The sequence below is a fragment of the Oncorhynchus tshawytscha genome, linkage group LG05, assembly GCF_018296145.1.
Source record: "Oncorhynchus tshawytscha isolate Ot180627B linkage group LG05, Otsh_v2.0, whole genome shotgun sequence".
NCBI classification, from domain to species: Eukaryota; Metazoa; Chordata; class Actinopteri; order Salmoniformes; family Salmonidae; genus Oncorhynchus; species Oncorhynchus tshawytscha.
This window is the reverse complement of record NC_056433.1, coordinates 50,317,209-50,342,490: the sequence shown is the minus strand read 5'-3', so window position 1 is coordinate 50,342,490 and position 25,282 is coordinate 50,317,209. Positions and strand designations below refer to the sequence as shown.

At 42.3% G+C, this 25,282-nt stretch overlaps 1 pseudogene; it reads left to right on the top strand.

Moving 5' to 3' along the window:
- Positions 1-18,556, top strand: part of LOC112251791 — a 55,494-nt pseudogene extending 36,938 nt beyond the window's left edge.
- The last annotated feature ends 6,726 nt before the right edge of the window (positions 18,557-25,282 follow it).

The window sequence follows — 25,282 nt, the reverse complement described above, 5'->3', positions numbered from 1 at the left end:
CGCTTGCACCAAAAGGAAAATTGTGAGTGTGGAAGTGTGTGTATATGTTATGACATTCTGAAGGTCACTGTGTTTTTAGCCTGCAACAACAGGAAGCACTGTGCTGCTGTGCTCATCAATGCTGCCTCTCTCTCTCTCCACTGAAGGACAGTTCTTCCTCTCCTTTACTCTGATGCCCTCTCCTTTCAGGAGTCAAATAAAACTATTTGCGGAGACATAAGAGCCAAGTTTCTGGTTCTAGGAAGCATCCAGTTGCCCTGTGTGTGTCCACTGTCCACAGTCCTCTGCTTAATTACTTTCCTCCCTAAGGAATTTGTCTGCTCACATTAATCCTACTGTAATTAGCTCTGCCTCAAAGCTGTGTGTTTGAAGGGAAAACTTGCACTAGATAAACGTACTCTGTAATATTCAGGGGACAAACAGAGAATGTTTTAACAGGTACTTAGCGAACAGAAAATAGTTTTATTTGTCTTTCCATTACATCAATGTCATCGTCATCCGTCAAGGAGCTCTGGGGTAGATTTTCTGAATACGTTTCAACTACTTAGTTCAGTAGATAAGCTCCCAAAAAATACCATATTGTTCGATTTGGTATAGAAGTGTGAAACTTGGCAGACTTGTATAATATTTAGCGCTGAACCAAACCTGAAATAGTGCTATTTCAGTGAACACTGAGGTTCAGTGAACACTGAGGGTCAGACATTTTATTGTGTTCGCAACACCAACTCAAACATTTTAAGCCATCATTGGGCATTACGTAGCAATTATGAATTGAAATACTGCCATGTTAACCTGTCCTATTTGACCCCATGGAGCTGGTTGGTGGCCATTTTGGAAAACTGCTGCCCTAGAGTGTAATAGGTTAACTCTGCAATGGCATTATAGCTGGACATCTTTGAGACATCCAAGCTTTTTGTAAATTTTATGTGGTCTCATCAAGGGATTTTGCTTAAATGGGTTACCTCTGTCCCTGCTGGACATAATCCATTCTGTTGTGACTTTCCTTTCATTAATCTGATGATTTATTTATTGAATCCACTAACTGTTTGTTTAATTGTTACCCAATTACATTATAATCATGTAACAACTAACTCATTAGGATTTGGGGCACCACGGAAGAAGTACTACACAAATTGGTTTAATCATTTATTGACTAGCTATCTAAATAATATACACACACACTTACTACATGAGACAAAGGTCCCTAGCGGACTTACACAATATGGCATTTTACCCAACAACATAAATAGAGAGAAAGACCCATATCGTCGATACATTCTATAACTATTCTCCCATTAATCATGTACTTTGCACACAAACTGCCACATGTTTGAAATAAGTCATCATGAATGTATTTACGTATGGCTGTCCTTGTCCGTCATGTAGTCCTGAACAGAACTACAGAGTTCACCCCTCCACTCTTCCTCCTCCTAAAGCTGCTAATTTGACGATCAGCCGGCCATGCCGATGGTTCCAGTGGGGTGATGAGAGTAGCGTACGGTGATATGAGAATCGTAGTAGGATGGGACGGTTTGAAGAGTTTGAGATATTTTACCCAGGACAGCTAATCAGCTGTCAGGGTTATATCAGGGTTATTGTCTGAGAGGGGAGTTTGTTGCCTCTTCCTCCTCATGTTGATTATTCAGAGTTTAGGATTCAGACCACTATGGACATGAGCTGCTGCACTTTGGCTCTCTGGTCTAAAAGAAGATGAGTTTATTTCTTCAACTCATGTTGAGGTTCAAAGTTTCAACCATTACAACATGTAGCTAACGCCTCATGTTTTCTGGTTTAACAGTTGGTTTCTCTTCCAAGCCTTTTATGCACTCTTGGTCAAAAGGGCGTTCCGTCATGCTGACAAGCTCTCTGACCTCACTCGGGGTTGGGCTAGTTACTGTGCAAAGTATTATCAAAAAAATATATAATTAGAAAGCTAAAATCACATTCCTATCTTAACAAAAAATAATTTAATGTTCATATTATATGCACAACATATTGGATGATAGCTTGACAGATAAAGGGGATATACTTTTCAAGTTACAGTATTTTCGTTATACAGGTTTTAATGACAACACAAAATGAACACCCATATTACATTCGTTTTTTCATAGTTCCCCCACTGACCATTCCCCACATAGTTACGTTAGAAATACTGTTTCCGGTATTCACTTTTTGGATGTTAGTTTTGGCGATAACAAGTCTGTGAAACAAAGGCACATTACTTTCACCAATACTGGAGGGTAGAGAGGGAGAGAGTCCTCGCCTGCTTAATTTACGACTGGATGTGGAGGTGTCAACCTCCACACCAGTTCCCTCCTCCCCTCTGCGGGTGAGAGAAAGTCTGGTTATTATTGGCCATTGCCAAGCTGATCTGACTCATTGTGATTCTCACAGAACAGTCATGACAATTCCTATGGGATTTTGTATAGAGTGACGTGTACAGGGCAGGTTTCCTATCACAGTTCTTAAAAGTGACACAGGATATAATATCATATTCTATATCATTGTAATCAGTAGACTTCAGAGAACATACTGTAGTCTACTGAAGTCTACTGATTATTAAAATGCACAATGTAATCATGTATGTTAAAAGCACTGTATATGTTTGAGAGTATCCATAAACTTGCCAACAGACAGAGCTATGAATGGATTAGTGATTCACCAATCAGGACCTTGATTGGCTTAGCAACAGTAACAATGCGTGATGTGTAATAACATTTTACATTTTTTGGGGAGTACGTTTCTTTGGGACCATCAAAAGACATCCTGACAACTGATACACAGAAATATTACTGCAACGTTCCCATTATGTATTTATCAATCAATCAAATGGATTTATAAATATGTTTTTACATCAGCTAATGTCACAAAGTGCTGTACAGAAACCCAGCCTAAAACCCCAAACAGCAAGCAATGCAGATGTAGAAGCACAGTGGCTAGTAAAAACTCCCTAGAAAAGCAGGAACCTAGGAAGAAACCTAGAGAGGAACCAGGCTCTGAGGGGTGGCCAGTCCTCTTCCGGCTGTGCCAGGTGAAGATTATAATAGTACATAGCCAAGATGTTCAAACGTTCAAATAATAATAATCACAGTGGTTGTAGAGGGTACAACAGGTCAGCACCTCAGAAGTAAATGTCAGTTGGCTTTTCATAGCCAATCATTCAGAGTTAGACAGCAGGTGCGGTAGGGAGAGAGTCAAAAACAGCAGGTCCGGGACAAGGTATCATGTCCGGTGAATAGGTCAGGGTTCAATAGCCGCAGGCAGAACAGTTGAAACTGGAGCAGCAGCATGACCAGTTGGACTGGGGACAGCAAGGAGTCATCAGGCCAGGTAGTCCTGAGGCATGGTCCTAGGGCTCAGGTCCTCAGAGAGAATATATTAGAGGGACCATACTTAAATTCACACAGGACACCAGCTAAGACAGGAGAAATACTCCAGATACTCCAATACTCCAAGACTAACCCTATCTCCCCGACACAAACTATTGCAGCATAATTACTGGAGGCTGAGATAGCAGGGGTCGGGAGACACTGTAGCCCCGTCCGACTATACCCCCGGACAGGGCAAACCAGGCAGGATATACACCCACCCACTTTGCCATTAAAGATGTTTAAAACATTATCTTATATTCTGAGAACATGGCAACTATGTTTAGTGTAACATTTATGAAATATTCTCCTAACCTACAGAACTGGACACATGAATGTTCTAGCTACACTCGCATTCACATCTGCTAACCATGTGTATGTGACAAATCAAATTTGATTTGATTTGATTTGAAACGTGTCTAGAACTTGAGAAATTCATTGGAGTATAGTGTCAACATTTTTGCTTGCAGGTGTGAGACAAACTGACATAAGCATGGATGGATGTTGCCTAAGGACAAGCAGACTCCCAGATCACAATGCTGTGAAGTTCATCCAATGAGATGATCTAATATGGGATCCCATTCCCCACCACACACATTCCCCCTTCTCTCCCACCATCTGTGGCTTGGGCTGGAGGAAGGCATACAATTTATTATTTATTTATTTATTTAACTAGGCAACTCGGTTAAGAACAAATTCTTATTCTACAATGACGGCCTACCCCAGCCAAACCCTCCCCTAACCCGGACGACGATGGGCGAATTGTGCGCCACCCTATGATAACATAATACAGATTAGGGAGAGGCTCAACTGTACCTAATGCTGTGTATAGTATATACAGTGCCTTCAGAAAGTATTCATACCCCTTGACTTACTCCACATTTTGTTACAGCTATACGCAATGCCCCATAATGACAAAGTGAAAACAGGTTTTTAGAATTTTTTGCGAAATGTATTGACAATTAAATGAAGAAATAGCTCATTTACATAAGTATTCACACCCCTGAGTCAATACTTTGTAGAAGCACATTTTGGTGTTGTTTACAGCTTTGAGTCGTCTTGGGTATGTTTGTATCAACTTTGCACATCTGGATTTGGTGATTTTTCACCCATCCTTCTTTCACCCATTTTCTTAAGCTCTGTTAAGTTAGATGGGGAGCAGCTGTGATTGGCAATCATCCTGTCTTTCCACAGATTTTATATGTGATTTTGAAGTCTGGACTTTGGCTGGGGCCACTTTCACATTCTTGTCCTGAAGCCATTCCAGCGTCGCTTTGGCTGTATGATTGGGATCATTGTCCAGTTGGAACATAAATCTTTGCCCCCAGTCTGTCATTTGCACTCTGAAGCAGGTTCTCATCAAGGATTTGCATCATTCATTGTTCCCTCAATCGTTACCAGTCCCCTGGGTACTGCCGCTAAAAAGCATCCCCATATCATGATGCTGCCACCACCATGCTTCACAGTAGGGATGGTGTTCGATGGGTGATGAGCTGTGCCTGGTTTTCTCCAGACATGGCGCTTTGCATTCAGGCCAACGAGTTCAATTGTTGTCTCATCAGAATCTCTTGCTTTATAATCTCTTGCTTTCACATGCCTTTTGGCAAACTCCAGTAGTGCTGTCAAGTGCCTTTTTTCTCAGGAGTGGCTTCCATCTCCCATGAAGCCCAGATTGGTGAAGTGCTGTAGAGACTGCTGTCCTTCTGGCAGGTTCTCCCATCTCAGCCAAGGGACTCTGTAGTTCTGTCAGAGTGGTCATTGGATTCTTGGTCACCTCCATGGCCAAGGTCTTTCTTGCCCGGTTGCTCAGTTTGGTCGGACGGCCAGCTCTGAGTCTGGGTAGTTGCATATTTTTTCCATTTTAAAAAACTATGTCCTCTTGAAAACAATTTCTAGAGTATTTCAAGTTTTCTACCCTTCCGCTGAGATATGCCTCATCACAATTCTATCCTTGAGCTCTACGGACAGATCTTTAGACTTCATGTTACAGTTTCTGCTCTGACATGCATTGTCAACTGTGGGATCTTTTTATATAGACAAGTCTGTTTCTTTCTAAATCATGTCCAAATAATTGAATTGGCCAATCAAGTTGTTGTGACATCAAGGATGATCAAGGAAAACTGGATGCACCTGAGCTCAATTTGGAGTGTCATAGCAAAGGGGTGAGAATACATTTGTAAGTTAGATTTCTGTTTTCAATACATTTTGAACACATTTCTAAAAACATGTTTTCACTTTGTCATGATGGGGTATTGTGTGTAGATGGGTGAGAGGAAAAACATGATGTAACGCTCGTCGTTGGAATGAGGTGAGGACCAAAGTGCAGCGTGGTAAGTGTTCATCATTATATTTATTCAACAGAGAACACTAAACAAAATAACAAAGGAGAACGAAACAGTTCCGTAAGGTGACAGACACATAACAGAAAACAATCACCCACGAAACAGAGGTGGGAAAAGGCTACCTAAGTATGATTCTCAATCAGAGACAACTAACGACACCTGCCTCTGATTGAGAACCATACCAGGCCAAACTCAAAACACAACATAGAAAAACGAACATAGACAACCCACCCAACTCACTCCCTGACCATACTAAAACAAAGACATAACAAAAGAACTAAGGTCAGAACGTGACACATGGATTTAATCCGTTTTGAATTCAGGCTGTAACACAACAAAATGTGGGAAAAGTCTTGGGTAGTCTTGAATACTTTCTGAAGACACTGTATACTGTACTATAGGGGAAGACTGAACGGAGTGAACGTATTAGTATAGGAAGAAGAAGAATCGCTCTCCATTCTCGGAGAAAAGAGCCATGCGTACACGTGAGCTGTGCTCCCTTAAGAGACGTGACGCAATATGTTTGTATCAAGAGACTTATCATAGATGTTCATGCTATTTTCAGAAAAATATTTGTTCTACTTTTACTGCCCAGCTGATCAGTGGTCAGATGGGTAAAGGGTGTAAGAAAAGCATGTTATTGGACCTGCTCCAGAGCTGTGTGGGAGTGAGCCTGGGCTCCAGGATCAGTCATTCCCAGCCTTTGTTCTTGGCCTGATTGTGACATCCCATTAACAGCCACTAACAGAAACACAACTGGTCCGTTTAGACTGCAGCTCTGTTTTCCACCCGGGTCCTGCATCAAAACAGGACGTCACGGCCGGAGGGAGGTTGTGTGTGTGTGTGTGTGTGTGTGTGTGTGTGTGTGTGTGTGTGTGTGTGTGTGTGTGTGTGTGTGTGTGTGGGTGTGTGTGTGTGGGCCATGCTCACAGGAAGGGGTTGTGGAGCAGCTGCTTACTGCTGTAAACAAACAAGTCTAGGATTTTAGAGGTAGTGTGAATGTGTGTGAGCAAGTGTATATGGAGTGAGTTTGAGTGTTTGCATCTCTAGCATTGTAGACTTAGGCCTGTTTTGCTGGTTAACCCCTCTCACTTTTGATCCCACCTTTTTTGAGTACAAATGCTATGGAGATGGATGGGGCAGTGTGTGCTGTACCTATTACATACAGCACTTTTCATAGAACATTCTATGCAGTTTATGAGTAGTAGAAGTACACAGGATCTCTCTGCTCATATTCACCCAAGTGTCAGAGGGGAGTCTGTCTAGAGCAGGAAATGTTGCTACTTTTCACCACATCCGGAGCAAATTCATCTCAGCAAGACTTTGAAAAGAGGAAGACTGAGAAAGGATCCAATTTAACTGGACTTGCATGTCATCGATCTTGCGCACGCTTTAAAGAGAAGCTTTTTTCCTCAATATTCACTCTCCAGAAGGTTGTGTAGACTAGATTAATGTTTTTTGTTTACTGCTCATTATTTTACTCTTAGCAGAAACCCATTACCCATACATTTGCATGAATGTAAATTGGCTGGTTTAAGTACCATTTTACACTACAGAGCACTTTTCACTCCTGTGCCACTAAACCACATTCCTCAGCAAAAACAAAATGGATTCTGCAAGTCTCCAGTGAAATAAACACAACTTGTATAGGCTTTGTATGGCAGTTCATGCCACACTGTATCTTGTCACTGTGTACTCATGCAGTCTGTTGTTGAAGACATCTGGAAAGACATCGGTTCTGGTGGATGTTTTGTATATAGTGTATAAAGTTTTTTTTTTTGTGTCACTCATGTCCCCTCGTCTCTCATGTATGTCGTCCCTTGTCTGTACCCCATGGAAGTGAAGACACCAGCCCTGTCTATCCTGTGCTCGCCTCTCTGGTCCACTTTCCGGGTTACACTAGTGTTCACATAGAGAGGTTATAGTGAGTAAAAAAAGTATTTGATCCCGTGCTGATTTTGTACGTTTGCTCACTGACAAAGAAATGATCAGTCTATAATTTTAATGGTAGGTTTATTTGAACAGTGAGAGACAGAATAACAACAACAAAAATCCAGAAAAAAGCATGTCAAAAATGTTATAAATTGATTTGCATTTTAATGAGGGAAATAAACCTACCATTAAAATTATAGACTGATCATTTCTTTGTCAGTGGGCAAACATACAAAATCAGCATGGGATCAAATACTTTCCCCCCCTCACTGTATCATCCTAACGCTGTGTCTCTATGCAGTGTTTTTCCAGTAGAGATGCTGTCTGCCTGGGCCAGAGCAGAGGGAGGGTTTATATTTCAGGGGAACCCCAGCATTCTTGGCATGTCGCAGAGGGCTCCAGTTTCTCCAAACAGATCCCGGCCTCTGCTCCCACTGTAGACCTGCCACTGTTGCCACTCACCCCCCCCCCCCTGGATGTACACAAACAGACAAGTGTCCACATAACTTACTGCACACAGTCATACTAGCCTCTCTAAGGGTTTACCGTATCCCACGAGGACCTACGTCAAGACCCAGTATTTTTCCAATCCTGACCTGTTTGTGTTCCCAGGCAGCGATGATGTGTTTGTCCAAGTCATAGTGGCAGCATAACTCAACAGGCTGAAGTAGAATCAGTAAAACAAGTCAGCTAAAGTTGTGGGAAGAAAAGGGGACAAGAAAATGGGTGACAGCTTTTTGGGGAGGAAATCAAATGTTTTTACAGCACAGTGTATTTAGTTTGTCAGACAAAGGCCCAAGGTTTTTTGGCCAAAAAAACTGTCTTGAATTTAATTGTAATAAATCTGCTTAATCCCAAAAGCAATTTGTCTTGTTGAATATCAACTATTTTGTAGGATTTAACTGCTGCCAGCCCTTAAATGCTAAGTAACGACAGCAGGCAGCAAACGTTAATGATGTGATTGTGGAATGTTTTCCAGTATTACAGATACGCTAGGAATATTAGCATCATACTCATACAGTTCGCTTTCTGCTGTTGTACACCATTGTATGTTCATGCAAAAATATAAGTAGTTTGTGTGCATTCAAAGGGGTTTGTGAATGAATACTGGTTTGTTTGTGTAACTACCTCGGGTGATCTCCGTGCAGAGTGAGAGGGCCGAGAAGGCTCTCTGCTCCTCATCTGGTTTGTTGCTAACAGAAAACGCATTATGCAGGAGTGCACAGCCATCCTCGTCCTCATTCACAACACGTCCCTCCAATGAAAATGTAATTACTGGAAAACATGTTCTTCCTGTCTCATCCTTAATGTTTTAAAGCCCAGTAGCCCTGCTTACGTAACACCTGGATGTACAGCCAGACCACTGTGTACCAGAGACAATAACTATAAACCAGTGCACCTGTCTGGTTTACTTACTGGTTGCAGCAAGATCTGGTTTACTTCCACTGCCAAAGTCAACTTAAGCTGTGTTTACACAGACAGCCCAATTCTGACATTTGTTCCACAAATTGGTCTTTAGACCAATCACATCGGATCTCTTCACATCAGATTCTTTCAGAGCTGATCTGAATTTGTGAAAAAAAGATCAGAATTGGGCTGCTTTGTAAAAACAACCTTAGTTTGACAGGGGAGATCTGGAGTAAGAAGACATCCTGGTAAAAGCCTATTAGAAAGTAATACTGATTGAGCTCAATTATGGGCCATTTATCAAATTTTATTGGTCACATACACATGGTTAGCAGATATTAATGCGAGTGTAGGGAAATGCTTGTGCTTCTAGTTCTGACAGTGGAGTAATATCTAACAAGTAATCTAACAATTCCACAACAACTACCTAATACACACCAATCTAAAGGGATGGAATAAGAATATGTGCATATTAATATATGGATGAGCGATGGCTGTTTAACAGTCTGATGGCCTTGAGATAGAAGCTGTTTTTCAGTCTCTCGGTCCCAGCTTTGATGCATCTCTACTGACCTCGCCTTCTGGATGGTAGTGGGATGAACAGGCAGTGGCTCGGGTGGTTGTTGTCCTTGATCTTTATGGCCTTCCTGTGACATTGGGTGGTGTAGATGTCCTGGAGGGCAGGTAGTTTGCCGCCGGTGATGTGTTGTGCAGACCGCACCACCTTCTGGAGAGCCTTGCTTTTGAGGGCTGTGCAGTTGCCGTACCAGGCGGTAATACAGCCGACAGGATGCTCTCAATTGTGCATCTGTAAAAGTTTGTCAAGGTTTTAGGTGACAAGTTGATGTTAAAGAGGCACTGTTGTGCCTTCTTCACCACACTGTCTGTGTGGGTGGACCAGTTCAGTTTGTCTGTGATGTGTATGCCGAGGAACTTAACTTTCCACCTTCTCCACTACTGTCTTGTCGATGTGGATAGGGGGGTGCTCCCTCAGCTGTTTCCTGAAGTCCACAGTCATCTCTTTTGTTTTGTTGACGTTGAGTGAGAGGTTGTTTTCCTGACAGCACATTCCGAGTGCTCTCACCTCCCCCCTGTAGGCTGTCTCATTGTTTGTAATCAAGCCCACTACTGTTGTGTCGTCTGCAAACCTGATTGAGTTGGAGGTGTGCATGACCACGCAGTCATGGGTGAACAGGGAGTACAAGAGGGGGCTGAGCACGTACCCTTGTGGGGCCCCAGTGTTGAGGATCGGTGAAGTGGAGGTGTTGTTTCCTACCTTCACCACCTGGGGGAGTCCCGTCAATGTCCAGGACCCAATTGCACAGGGCGGGGTTGAGACCCAGGGCCTCAAGCTTAATGATGAGCTTGGAGGGTACTGTGGTGTTGAATGCTGAGCTGTAGTCAATGAACAGCATTCTTATCTCGTGTCATTTCTTGAAAATGTTCTTGACACACAATGATTACACAGCGTCCACTTAACTACCAAGGTCACCGTGAGTGCTATAATCATTAGCTTCTGATTGGTCTTAATACTGTTTTCCTACCTGTAATTCTCGTTGTTTCAGAGAATACACATACTGTAGGCCTATGTGATTTGATGACATAGACTCATGCTTTGTTTGTGGTCAAGGGGTTATTTTTGTACCATGGTGTAATTTCCTTATGAGGGGGTTGGTACATAATTTAATGTGAATGGGTATGAGGTGTAGGCTGATGTTTCCACCAGACAAGTAGTTTCTTATTACATACCCCTTTGGCCTTTTTCTGGATAAATCATTTTTTTTTAGGGGGTTCTGTTTTCATGCTTCACGTTGTCAAAGGATAACTGGTTGGGAATATAGCGTGAATGTTTTATTAAAGGTGTGGAAGTTCACATGCCAAGTTCCAACTCTTTTTATATTCTTACTATATCCCCATTTCTTTCTCCTTATTGAAACACTCTATGCTATACCTGCACAATCTGCCGAACAGCAAAGCAATGCAGAGAACAAGCGTTTTTTATTTATTTTTTAAATCTCTGTAAAAATAGTATACCCCATCTCTGACTCAACATGTTTAATCTGCTCTGTGAGATCTGGTTGTTCCCGTGCTCTGAAAAATGTGGAGGCAAGATTTGAATGAGGAGCGTTACAGATCATCCCTGACGTTCTGTCATGCTACTGTTGTTGAGAGGCTTCACATCACAGCCTGGTGTCTTCCTGTGAGCTCACAAAGAAACAGCAGATGAGAGCGCCGACAGCGGACTGTTCAGAATCTTGACCTACTTCATGTACCAAGTAGAGTACTATGGTCTCAAAGGCAAAGAATGACAATTCAGCCATTAAGTCCAACACCCAGACCCTTTTAGCCTCATGCGAATTGGTTACATATTCGTTGCCTATACCCCCTCATTTACATGCATCGAGTTCATTTTGATCAAATGTTGAATCCTGGTTTATCTGTTGCTTTTAGATTTTGGGCTGAAAAACAGCAGAGAACTATTTGACATGGAGAAGTGAGTGGTGAAATGTTCTGGTACACTTGTAATTGTAAATGCGTGTTTTGGCACATTAACCATGCTGTTCCCTTTTGAACAGTTCCTTCTGGGCTCTTCTGTAAAGCTTTTATTGTAAATAGTTTCATGCATGTTTCGCTCGATTGATGTAGATGGATGGGCCTGAGCAGAGTTTTTTTTTTTGGTGTTCAATTCCTGTAAGGGAACATGTTTACTCGACTTTTGTCTACAGTACCAGTCAAAAGTTTGGACATGCCTATTCATTCAAGGGTTGTTCTTTATTTTGATGATTTTCTACATTGTAGAATAATAGTGAAGACATCACAACTAGGAAATAACACAAATGGAACCATAAATAAATCCTAATATTACTGTAGTTTCTATTTGAGATTCTTCAAAGTAGCCACCCTTTGCCTTCATGACAGTGTTGTACATTCTTGGCATTCTCTCAACTAGCTTCACCTGGAATGCTTTTCCAACAGTCTTGAAGGAGTTTCCACATATGCTGAGCTTTTGTTGGCTGCTTTTCCTTCACTCTGCAGTCCATCTCATCCCAAACCATCTCAATTGGGTTAAGGGCAGGTGATTTCGGAGGCCAGGTCATCTGATGCAACACTCCATCACTCTCCTTCTTGCTCAAATAGCCCTTACACAGCCTGGAGGTGTGTTGGGTCATTGTCCTGTTGAAAAACAAATGATATTCCCACTAAGTGCAAACCAGATGGGATGGTGTATCGCTGCAGAATGCTGTGGTATCCATGCTGGTTGTGGGCCTTGAATTCTAAATAAATCACTGACAGTGTCACCAGCAAAGCACCCCTACATCACACCACCTCCTCCATGCTTCAAGGTGGGAACCACACATGCGAAAATCATCCGTTCACCTACTCTGCGTCTCACAAAGACATAGCGGTTGGAACCAAAAATCTCAAATTTGGTCTCTGGGTCTTTCTTTCCTGTGGCGGTCCTCATGAGAGAAAGTTCAATCATAGCGCTTGATGGTTTTTGCGACTTTTACAGATCTTGACATTTTCCAGATTGACTGAACTTACTTTAAGAAATAAATGATGGACTGTCGTTTCTCTTTGATTATTTGAGCTGTTCTTGCTATAAAATGAACTTTTACCAAATAGGGATATCTTCTGTATACCTCCCCTACCTTGTCACAACACAACTGATTGGCTCAAACGCATTAAAAAGGAAAGAAATTCCACAAATGTACTTTTAACAAGGCACACCTGTTAATTGAAATGCATTCCAGGTGACTACCTAATGAAGCTGGTTGGGAGAATGCCACGAGTGTGCAAAGCTTACAAGGCAAGGGTGGCTACTTTGAGGAATCTCAAATATAAAATATATTTTGTTTAACACTTTCTTTGCTTACTACATGATTCCATATGTGTTATTTCATAGTTTTTATGTCTTCACTATTATTCTACAATGTAGAAAATAGTAAAAATAAAGAAAAACTTTTTGAGTAGGTGTGTCCAAACATTTGACTGGTACTGTATGTCCTTGGACATGAGAACTTTAAAATGAGTCATTTTCACATTGCAATTTCCCTCTTATCATCAGAGGATTGGAATGACTTAAGTGGACAGAAGTGCATGTACTGCATACTTGTGGGTGTGTGTTTATGCATGTTACCCTGTGGACATTTTGAGTCAGCCACCAAGATAGAATTTTATCCAACCCTAACCCCACGCTGTACACTCCCCTACGTATGTAATTGGACACTGACGCAAAACATTTTTTATTTGGCTCTATACTCCATCATTTTGGATTTGAGATCAAATGTCTCCTTGTTTTGTGACCTTTTGTTAGATGTTGATTTACCGTTTAGAAATATAGATCTAGTCCCCCTATTTGAAGATGTCAAGTATTTGGACAAATACCACTTACAGTGTACAAAAGTAGTCAAGTTTAGTATTTGTTCCCATATTCCTAGCACGCAATGACTACATCAAGCTTGTGACTCTGCAAACTGTTTTACCCAATAGGAAGTGAATGATGACTGGAGTCATTTTCTTTCTGAGTAGATAAGACGTTTTTGAACACTTAAAGTCAACCCTGAGAATTCCATGATTTAGCAAAATCATGAATAATGATGAGTGAGGCTTCCACAAAGCATGCTACCTCTCAACATTACAAAGAGTGGAGGAGATTAGCATTTTTTGGGGGTGTGATCTTTGTCCCTCAAACTTCCTTCGCTCATCATCATTCACGATTCATATATTATTATCCATAATCATGGTAGCATCCGCATTCTTGTCAGTGTTTAAACATGTTCTATTCTTACTTACAATAAAAGTGACTCCAAAATGACACAGTACATTATGCACCATTTACTTCCTGTTGGACAAAACATTATCCGAAACACAACCAAAACAAGCTGTAAATGCATCCAACAAGTTTGTGGAGTCACAAGCTTGATGTAGTCATTGTGCGCAAGGATTGAGATCAAATACAACATTTTAGACTACTTTAATACACAAAGTGACATTTGTCCAAATACTTATAACATCTTCAAATGGGGGGGACTAGATATACAGTACAAAGTGCTTTCATTCCTAAAGTTTACATTCTGTACTGTCGCCTCATTAAACATTTGATCTCAAATTCAAAATGCTGGAGTAGAGGGCCAAATTTAAAATGTTAGCATCACTGCCCGAATAGAGTGTACTTCCCCATCATAGCCCACTCCTCACCTTGACCCTAGCTCAGCAGTCGGTATAGGCCAGGGTTTTCCTCCACTGCAGTCTTAGTGCCGCTTATCCTCCGTCTGTAAGATGGCTTCCTATTCAACGTAAAGCCTGGCCTCAAAACAGCCATGGGAAAGGCTGTGTCAGTGTTGCCCTAGCCGATTGCAGGAGGCACAAATATGTGGCTGAGTGCACGTAGCACTCTGCCTAACTAAACTTAGGAGAGATGGATGGTTTCCAAGATCTGGATTGAGGCACAACAAGGGCCGTCTCATTAATAAGACGTGAAAACCATCAGGCCAGAACCTTTACACCAAAACACCTACGCTTTCCCTTGTTTTGTTGACACATGATGCCCAAAGATAAATGACTCCAAGAAGAATTTTAAAAAGGGACAAACACTGCGTTGGTAGGTTGACATTTGACGTCAGTAGAAAACTCTGAGCTGAAAGATTTTGTTCATGTGATTCGGCTATTAATTGTGATGGTTCACCTTTCGTATTCCGGCTTTTAGATCGTCATCTCATAGTGGAGGACGCTTTGTGCGGCAAAGATTGTTGACAAGGTTATTATGTATTTCAACTTTCTCCAGGCAAAGGTGGTGGCCCTGCAAATTCATCGTCCTCTTTCTTTCAAGCATCACAACTTTGATCCTTTGATTTAAAAGGTTTCAGTCATTGTATTACTGTGATTACTATTTATTGCTAGAGCTCACAAGTTAACCTGTTGCACTTTAAAGACAACCCATGGAATGGAGAAGCAGTACTGTAACTCGGAAACTCTCAGTTCACAAAATCAGGTAGTGGAGACAAAGCAAAAGGTTAGGCTTTCAGTTCTCCTTGTTTCTTTTAAGTTTTCTTGTTCTTGTGGCTTTTCAAGCTAAAGTCCTGAGTGGAGGTTACACAGATAAAAAGCAGGAGGCGTAACATTGCAGGTGCCTCCCGGGGCTTCAAAGAGCAGGAGTTAATTCCAGGAGGACTTTGAGATGTGGTTGCGATCTCCTGGTTGTTTACCTGGACAGCTTTCAGCTCCAAAGGCCCTCAAGTAAAGGAGGGAGTTTCTCTGAATTGGAGGCACGTGGATAAAAGTCTTCCTTGACACTGCCTGAGCCTCTCCACAGCAGTCAAGGAGAGTCGGGCAGAGCTTCTCTACTGGGAGACCATTGTTTTCTGACTGTAGACACTGAGTTAACTGCACTATCCTTGAGAATAGGCTCCAATGAATTTCAGTCCACAAAGTCCTCTTTGAGATGGAGAGACAAAGAGAGGGAAGGATGAGTTTTTCACCTTGCCTGTGTTTTGACAGGGCTTTTGCAAACCATCTTCTGAATGGTTGTAGATCCTTCTGTGGATTTCCTGTGTAATGGATGTGAAACGGCTAGCTAGTTAGCGGTGGTGCACGCAAAATAGTGTTTCAATCGGTGACGTCACTTGCTCTGAGACCTTGAAGTAGTGGTTCCCCTTGCTCTGCAAGGGCCGCGGCTTTTGTGGAGCGATGGGTAACGATGCTTCGTGGTTGACTGTTGTTGATGTGTGCAGAGGGTTCCTGGTTCACGCCCGGGTATGGGCCAGGGGAAGGTCTAAAGTTATACTGTTACACCTGCATGAGCTGCTCCTTGTGAGAGACAGGCCTCCTCGGCAGGTATGTGTTATTCACTCTCGCACGCTGCAAAAGGCTAAGCCTGCAGTGTGTGGAGGGCTAAATGACTCAGTCCTGAGTCCACCCTGAGCTCCCCTAAATCCATCCATACTGCATCTGCCCCTCGGTCACCATAAGGGAGTGCTGTGGTGTCTAAATGGTGGAGAGTCAGAGTCTGGCCCTGGGGGTGACCACAGCTGAGCAAACACACCGTTAACTACTAGACTTCTGGCCTCACATTCCTCTGTTTGATTTGGAGTGCAGAGCACCGCACGTTGGAAGCAGGCTACTCCTTTCCTAGAAAATACCCTTCAGATCAGAGCTCTCTGGGGTTAGCCAATTTGTTCTTGTCAATTTGGTCATAGCCTAAATTCAATGAGTGGGTAAAATAATGATTTAACTTATAAGTGGTCTGTCTGTGAAATTAGGACATCCTGTTGTGCTCTATCAAGGTTCTCGTCACTGGGGATATGGAATAACAAACTATCACGTTTCTTAATGCTTTTAAAACAATTACCTGCACTCCAGATCGCAAAATCAGCCAGTAGATGGTATACTTATCTGGAACATATCCATCTGTCCATATTGCCATGACAAAGTATTTATTTAGTTAAAATGTCCTTAAAGTCCCAATGCAGCTATTTTTGTGTCTCAATATTAAATCATGTCTGGGTTACAATTGAACTAACTTACTGTAATAGTTTTCAATTAAAATGGACCAAATTGGCTTTTTAGCAAAAAACTATTTCTCAAGCAAGAATTTTGATAGGACTGTCTGGGTGGGAAGGGGAAAACTTAAAACTAGCTGTTTTTATCCCCAATTTCATGATATCCAATTGATAGTTAGTCTTGTCCCATGGCTGCAACTCCCGTATAGACATTAGGTGTTGCGCATGGTGATTTTAGTCCAATTTTCGGCTGAACAGTTATTGTGCTGACATTGCTTCCAGAGGACGTTTGGAACTCTGTAGTGATTTCTGCAACCGAGGACACGCAATTTTTACGCACTACGTGCGCAAGATGTTTCCACTTCACAATAACATAATTTAGTTTACCAGGGCAGCTCTGGCAGGGCACCTGCAGGAACCCACAGAACAAAACTTAAACAAAACCCTTGCCAGCAGATCAAAAGCAAAGAGAGAGCGGAGACTTACAGATTGATGGCTGGGCCCCATCCGAGAGAGTGGAGAGGACCTAGTAGTTATAGCTAGCCAGTGAACAAGGAGGTGGAGGCGGGATCGAACTTCAATGGGCAGAGGGAGAATCAGTGAGGGTAATCAAATAGCGAGGTAAATCCAAAGTAGATGGATTCCAGAGGTAATAATCCAGAGCCTGCACAGGGGACTAGGGGAACAGTCAACAAACCTTTACTCCCTCAAAACCAAATATTCTTGTGGAGACGGAGGTCCATAAGTTTTAATATTTTAATTGATTTAAAGTGCAGGTGCAGTTGTGCCAAACTTTTTGCTCCCAATTTGCCATCAGTTCCATCTCTTGGTCTCCCACACAACAAGGAAAGTACATACTCTCTACACTACCTCTCAATCTACATCTACCTTGTTCTAAACATCCTGCTTTACTGAACAACCAATGGTTATTTCTCTAAACTTTCCTTTGTGTCCCCTTCAGGCACACCTTCTGGCAGTACCGTAAAGAGAACCCTCAGTCCTGTGTGGGTGAGCCTCCTGCGGACGGCTTGCCGGGCTTCAACAGTGGCGTGATGCTGCTGGACCTGGGGCCATGCGGACCTCGGCCCGCTACAACTAGCTCCTGGAGCCCAGAAACGTGTCCCTGCTGGCTGACCAGTACCACTTCAGGGGTTACCTGGGTGACCAGGACTTCTTCACCATGATCAGCATGGAACACTCAAGGTTGATCCATTCACTGGCTTGCGGCTGGAATTGTGCACCTGGTGGAGGAAGCACGGATACGGGGACGTGTTCCAGCTCTACTACCACTGTGACGGGCCGGTGTATATCTACCATGGAAACTGTAATACGCCCATACCCGATGACTGAGTTGGGACCTCGTAAGTTGTTTTCCAAAATGGTGGGCCTGGACCAAATTTTGGGTTGTGGTGAACTCATTATAAGTCTTGGCTCAAGACTTGGTTCTGGAGAGAAATAAGATATATTCTACACACCTTCTGGGTCACAACAAAACTCCAAAAAGGCTTTAGTTTGGCATCAAACGTTTTGGAACCAGAACCACTTTGGTACTGTGCCACTGCTACTGTAAACGCTGTTCCCACTCCAGCCCTGTGCTGGGCTGGTTTGCAATACAGATAGTACAGTGGCGTCTCACTCACTCCACTAATGTCAAGTGGGTAGCTAATAATGAATGTGGACCATTAAACCTTTAAGCGTCAATCTAAATAACATAATAAAATCAGAGAAATGTTTTTTTTTGCATGTGCTGCGTCTCTATTCACCGCATCTGCCTATGTTGGCCTTCCGGATCTGCGGTGGAACGTGGCCGAGCTACAGCGGTGTTTGTCAGACCATAAGACATCCTGAAAATCGGTCTTCTCACGAAAAAGTCTGTAGTGCCTAGAAACTAATATGTTTTACTCTACGACCCCCACAAGTGTCACAGGACTTATCTGAAGGTAACTCATACAAATAAATGGAAGTATGGAGGTAGTTTTGTGCCAATAAAAGTACTAGGTTAAATGTGTCCAAAATAAACAAATATTTCCTGAGTTTTATATCTTATATCTCCTAGATATAGGACAGTCACTTTAAAACCTTATTTCTTTACTGTATTTTTTTGCCATTTATGAATGTTATTCGATGCATTTCTTTTTTAAATTATTTTTTAATATTTTATTTTTGCATTTTCCAATTAAGAACATTCAAAACAAAAGTGAAAAGATATTAGACAACGATAGGACAAAGTGACTGTCACGCCCTGGTCTTAGTATTTTGTGTTTTCTTTATTTTATTTGGTCAGGCCAGGGTGTGACATGGGTTTATTTTGTGTTGTGTTTATGTATGGGGGTTTTTCGTAGGTTTTGGGATTGTGGCTTAGTGGGGTGTTCTAGCAAAGTCTATGGTTGCCTGAGGCTGTTCTCAATCAGAGGCAGGTGATTCTCGTTGTCTCTGATTGGGAACCATATTTAGGCAGCCATATTCTTTGAGTGTTTCGTGGGTGATTGTTCCTGTCTCAGTGTTTTTGTATTCACCAGATAGGCTGTATAGGTCCGTTTGTTGTTCTGTATTGTTCGTGTTTTCATCGTATTAAAGATGTATCATATTAACTATGCTGCATTTTGGTCCGACTCTCCTTCAACGGAAGAAAACCGTAACAGTGACAGTAACATACGAGTGTAACAAACAAAAAAATAATAATTATAATTATATATACAAACATACAATAAGAAAAAAATAATAACGAGACATTGGATCACCTGCCGTAGGCTACATATTATACATTACGTGTGAAACATTATGTGAGGATTATATATAGATTCAATCAATGAGATGTGGGGGGAGATTCTCCATATAGTCAAAAGGTTGCCAATTTCTGTAAAATGTCTTTAACTTATTCCTCAAGCAGTAAGTGATTTTCTCCAAAGGGATACAACTATTAACTTCCGATAGCCACATTGCAACTGGCAGGGAGGAATCCAATTTCCATTTCAAGGCAATACATTTCTTGGCAATCGCTAGCAATATTTCTGTTAGCTTTATAGTATGGCTTTGCCTAAGATTGGTGTTAGTAAAGTTATCCAGTAGACAGACCTCTGGGTCTAAAGGGAATGCAACCCCGTGAATTGAGGATATGGTATCGCATACCCCCTGCCAGAAACCGTGTAGTTTTGAACATTGCCAAGTGGAATGGAGGAATGTTCCTTCATCTGAGCCACATCTAAAACATAGGGAGGAGATATCTGGGTTGAACTTGTGCAGTCTAGATGGGGTGATATAGAGCTGATGGAGGAAATTAAACTGGATCGGTCGGTATCTGGAGTTCAATGTGGATGTAACACCATCCCAGCATAGGTCACTCCATAGATCCTCATCAAGATCAACACCCAGATCTTTTTCCCATCTAAGTCGGGATTTATCTAGCCCAGGCAGTGTTAGTCCTGACATAAGAGCAAAGTATACACGGGAAATGGTCTTGAACAGTGGTTGGTCTGCGTGGCAGAGTTGTTCAATAGGTGCCATCTTAGGTAGGTTCCATTGTCCCTTGAGAGTCACCCTAATAAAGTTTCGTAGTTGTAGGTAGCTAAAGAAGTCCCTGTTAGGCAAGTGGTATTTCTGTTTAAGCTGATCAAAAGACATAAGAACTCCCTCCTCGTAACAATGTTCCAGAAGAGTGATCCCCTTATCAGACCATGGTCTAAAATTACTATTCTGGAAAAACATAGGGATCAATCTATTGTTCCATAAAGGGGTTTTAGGGGAAAGGAATCCCCCTCGTCCGAACAGCTCATGCAGTTTGCACCATGCCAGGACAGAATGTATGATTAAAGGGTTGTCTGTGATGGTTTTTATAGATTTTCTGTCCCATTTGTAAAACAATTCTGCCCCAGTGTCATCATTTACCTCAAGCTTTTCAATGTTCAACCATGAGGGAGAGGGACCATTGTCAAACCTCTGAGCCAGAAACCTAGACTGTGCAGCCCAGTAGTACATTCTAAAATTGGGGAGGTTTAAGCCCCCTTGACTGTAATCAAGGGTCAGTTTATCCAGGCCAACCCTAGGGGTTTTGCCGTGCCAGATAAACTGTCTGGTCAGCTTGTCGAGAGAGGAAAAAAATGATTCGGGAACAGGGATAGGGAGAGATTGAAACAGATATAGAAATCTGGGCAGGACATTCATTTTAATTACATTGATTCTACCCAGTAGAGTGAGAGGTAAGTCCATCCATTTACAAAGGTCAACCTCCACCTTTTGCAACAAACTGGCCAGATTGAGTTTATAGAGGTTGTTCAGATTACCATCCACCATTATGCTCAAATATGTGAAGCCCATAGGCGACCATCTAAAAGGAAACTTGTGCTTGATGGTATGATGGTCAAAGACAGACAACGGTAAGATTTCGCTTTTTATCAAAATTGACCTTATATCCAGAGAAAGAACTATAACACTGTAGTAGGATCTGCAAGTGAGAGAGGGAGTGTTCTGGGTTTGTTAGAAATAAGATAAGGTTGTCCGCAAAGAGTGATAATTTATGTGTATGGGGGCCCACCTCAAAGCCATGTATGTCAGGGCACGTTCTAATAGCCTCAGCCAACGGTTCGATGGCGAGGGCAAAGAGGTGGGGGCTAATTGGGCAACCTTGTCTGTTCCCCCTATAAAGAGGGAAAGAGGAGGAAGTATCCCATTGGTAGCAATCCTAGCTTTAGGAAAATTGTAGAGTGATTTTATCAAATTTACAAACACGGAGGTATGAGGTATGGCCATTCAAACCTATCAAAGGCCTTTTCAGCGTCGAGGGAGACTGAAAATACACGAGGTATTTTGTTTTTGTTAGCAAGGTGAATTATATCAAAGAACCTTCTGAGATTATTGGAGGACAATCTATTAATTATGAAGCCAGTCTGATCTGGGTTGACCAACAGGGGAAGACATGACTCCAGTCTCTTAGATAGCATCTTGGTGACCAGTTTACAATCTGTGTTAAGGAGAGAGATTGGTCTATAGGAGGCACACTTTAGCGGGTTTTTCCCTTTCTTGTGGATTTACAGTAATCACTGCCTGAGAGAAGGACTCTGGAAAGCAGTTGTCTTCTCTGGCTTTTTTAAGTACCTCCATAAGGTAGGGGACCAACAGCTCCCTAAATTCTTTATAGAACTCTGGAGGGAAGCCATCCTCCCCAGGAGATTTATTAGAAGGTAAGGATTTAATGGCCTCCAACAATTCAGGAACTGAGAAGTGTTCACTCAGGCGCTCGCTGTCTTCCCCTGACAGGCATGGGAGGTTGAGAGAGGAGAGAAAGGAGTCGATCTCTGATAGATCATCGCTTGATTGGGAAGTGTAGAGGTCTTCATAGTATTTCTTAAAAGTATTATTAATTTCAGTAGGGTCGAAAGATATCTCATTAGTAAGAGTTTCTATGGCATTAATTGTCCTCTTACTTTCCTCTGCTTTCAGTTGCCATGCCAATACTTTGTGAGCTTTCTCTCCAAGCTCGTAATAACGCTGTTTTGATTTAGTGATGGCCCTCTCAGCTTGATATGTGTTCAGAATATTATATTTAAGTTTTTTATTTACCAAAAGCCTGTATAGATCTTTAGTCGGGCCTGTTTGATAGGTTTTCTCTAGCTCTGAGATTTCAGATTCAAGGGCACTCAGCTCCGCACCGTGTTTTCTCTTCAGCCCTTTAGTATAGGAAATCATCTGTCCCCTCAGGCCTTCAATGTGTCCCAAAGAATGAAGCTGTCAGGAGCAGAGGGTTTGTTTGTCAAAGTAAGAAATATTGATCTACTCTTCGATGAATGCACAAAATTCCGGTTGCTTTAGGAGTGTAGAATTTAGTCTCCATCTATATGCTCCATTTACCTTGGTAGGAATGGAGATTGATAATACCAGAGGAGAATGGTCACTAAGCAATCTGGGGAGATAGTCGACATCTAACACTCTATGAAACAGTTGTGTCGAAAGTAAAAAGTTATCTATGCGTGTGTGTGTCTTGTGTGGGTGTGAATAAAAAGAGTAGTCCCTATCCTGTGGGTGCAACTGTTTCCAGATGTCTAGTAAATTGAGATCTTTCATGAATGACATGGTGAGCTTGCCGGATTTGGTAAGAAGTGAGGGTTTATCAGAAGACCTATCAAGAACTGTATCTAAGCAAAAATTAAAATCTCCTCCAACCAGTCCTGGTGGTGCTTGAGCAACCTGAAGGAAGACATTCTGAATAAACATATGGTCATCGAAGTTAGGAGCATAAATATTCAATAGGGTCCAAGACTCTGAAAACATATGCCCCTGCACCAAAACAAACCTGCCAGAGGGATCAGAGATGGTGTTGTTGACGCAGAAGGGGATGTGTCTACTTATCAAAATTGCAGTTCCTCTTGCTTTGGAGTTAAAAGAGGATGCAAAAACTTGTCCTACCCATTCCCTCTTCAATTTCTTGTGTTCACTGGCTGTAAGATGTGTTTCTTGTGAAAACACAATGTCAGCCTTTAATTTCTTAAGGTATGTATAGACTCTTTTCCTTTTAATCGGGCTGTTAAGACCTTTTACGTTGAATGTGACATATTTTAGTGGATTAAGCATAGGTTGGGTTTCAAATATGTAACTGAATAGAAATCTATCATATGCAGATAATTGGGAAATGTTTCAACTTTGGTTTGAGCACAAAAGTGACCTATGTGTCTCTTTAGGAAGGAAAAAATAAACATAGAAAAGGAAGAAAAATAAAATAAAAATCCCACCCACCCCAATTGTCAGACTAAAACAACTATCCCAACAATCAAACAGGAATACACTTGTAGAGATACGTTGCTACTCGCTTTTCATCTTGCTCTTACTAGCTAAACCTTGGCGTAAACTAAAACCTGCGAGCTCTCTAAGTTGAAAACAAATGTTGTGAATAGATATTTATGGCTGAATATTTACTGCCCACGGTAAGGGCTGCTTGAGTCTCTTTTTGAAAGATTAACATAAATGAGGGGGAAAGCAGTGGGCCTAAGCCCACTTATTGCTTCGCCCAGTAAATATGGACTAAACCAAAATATACTCTCCTGTAAATGTAATAGAACTCACTCTTGAAAGATACGGTTAGTTGAAAATGTACAAATCAATTATAGTGACCGGGAGATACCAGCAGTTCAGTCCGAGAGAAAGAGAAAACAAACTAACTGCATTTTATCCCCCAGAGAGACCGTCCTGGCTCAGACGTTGCTCAGTTCTTTGACAAACGTGTGCACTTCTCCCGGTGTGTTGAAGAGATGGCTTCGGCCTTTGTACTGAACTTTCATCCGCGCAGGGTGGATGAGGTAGCCGGTGATGTTCTTCTCCTTCCGTGCTTTGGCGGCAGGTCTGAACTGCTTGCGACGTCTGGCGAGATCGGCGCTCATATCTGGGAAAAGGCTGACCCTCTTTCCATCGATGGTGATGTCCCCTTTGGCTCTTGCGAGTTGCAGTATCTTCTCTCTGTCTTGGAAACGGAGGAACCTGATCAGGACGGCTCATGGGGGCTCATCTGGCCGGGGTTTCGGCGCAGAAGGTTCTGTGGGCGCGTTCTATTTCCAGCGGCTTGGTGAAGTTGATTATGCCTAGGGCCTCTGGGATCCATTGAGTGAAGAAAAGGACCGGGTCACGGCCCTCGCTGTCCTCTTTCAATCCCACCACACGGATATTACTACGTCTACTCTGGTTCTCCATCTGATCTACCTTGTTTTTGAGGTAGTTTTGCAGTTGTATCAAGACCTGGTCATGTCTCGCGATGGTATCTTCAACTGTGCTACGGCGCAACTCTGCCTCAGTCGTTCTCAAAAGGAGATCATTCATGGAGGATTTCAGGTCCTATCAGGAAGAATGGAGTTCAGCCGATTTCTTATCAATTTTCATAGAAAGACCTCTGTTACCATCCTGAATTTCCCGGAGGAGAGTAGACAGCATGTCGGCAGGCTCGCAAGAGGCTGCTGAGAGCAACAGTCTGGAACTGTCGTCTGAGTTATGAGGGCTAATGCTAATCTTGCTAGCTGTAGCGTTATCGCTATCTTGGGAATCAACAACGTTTTGGTCGTCCTTCTTGCCTCTCGGTCGGAGGTCCATGGCTCTTTGGGAAGGTAAGTACTTGACAATTTATCAGCCGATGTTAAAATATTGTTTCAACGTTGTTATTTAGGTAAAAATAGAATAACTTTGAATAGCTCGGTTTGTCAACGTCTGCTCAGCTCTTCGGCATCACGTGCTCCGCATTCGATGCGTTTCTATGGGCTATAGTAGCGAAGGCCAAATTCAATATTTTATCCCCCCAAAAAGTGTATATATTTTTTTTATATCTAAAGGTCCTAAAATGCAATATCATATAGCTAAATGATCCATGGTATGACCATCATAAAACAATTCCCCAACGGCTTAGACTTTTAGTGACTCCCTTTTTATCAACCTCAGGTTTGAGACTAGGTGAGGGTTAATAATCAGTGCCCATTCACTTCACGTCCCGGTGACATTCTGAGGGGGCTTTTGTTGGCCAATTCTGGACTCTTCTCTGGCAGGCTGAGTGGGCAGGAGGCAAGACACACTGGCACCCACTAGGACATCCCACTGAGTGCCTAATGGAGAGAAAAGAGGGAGAGGGTAGAGGTGAGGGATGATGAGAGTGCTGATAGGCTACACCTACAGGTACTTGACCCACTCACACACAAGGTTTTTTTCAAGTGAGACGCAGACACCATAGTGACTGTACACACTGACCCACTTTTGTTTCCTATTT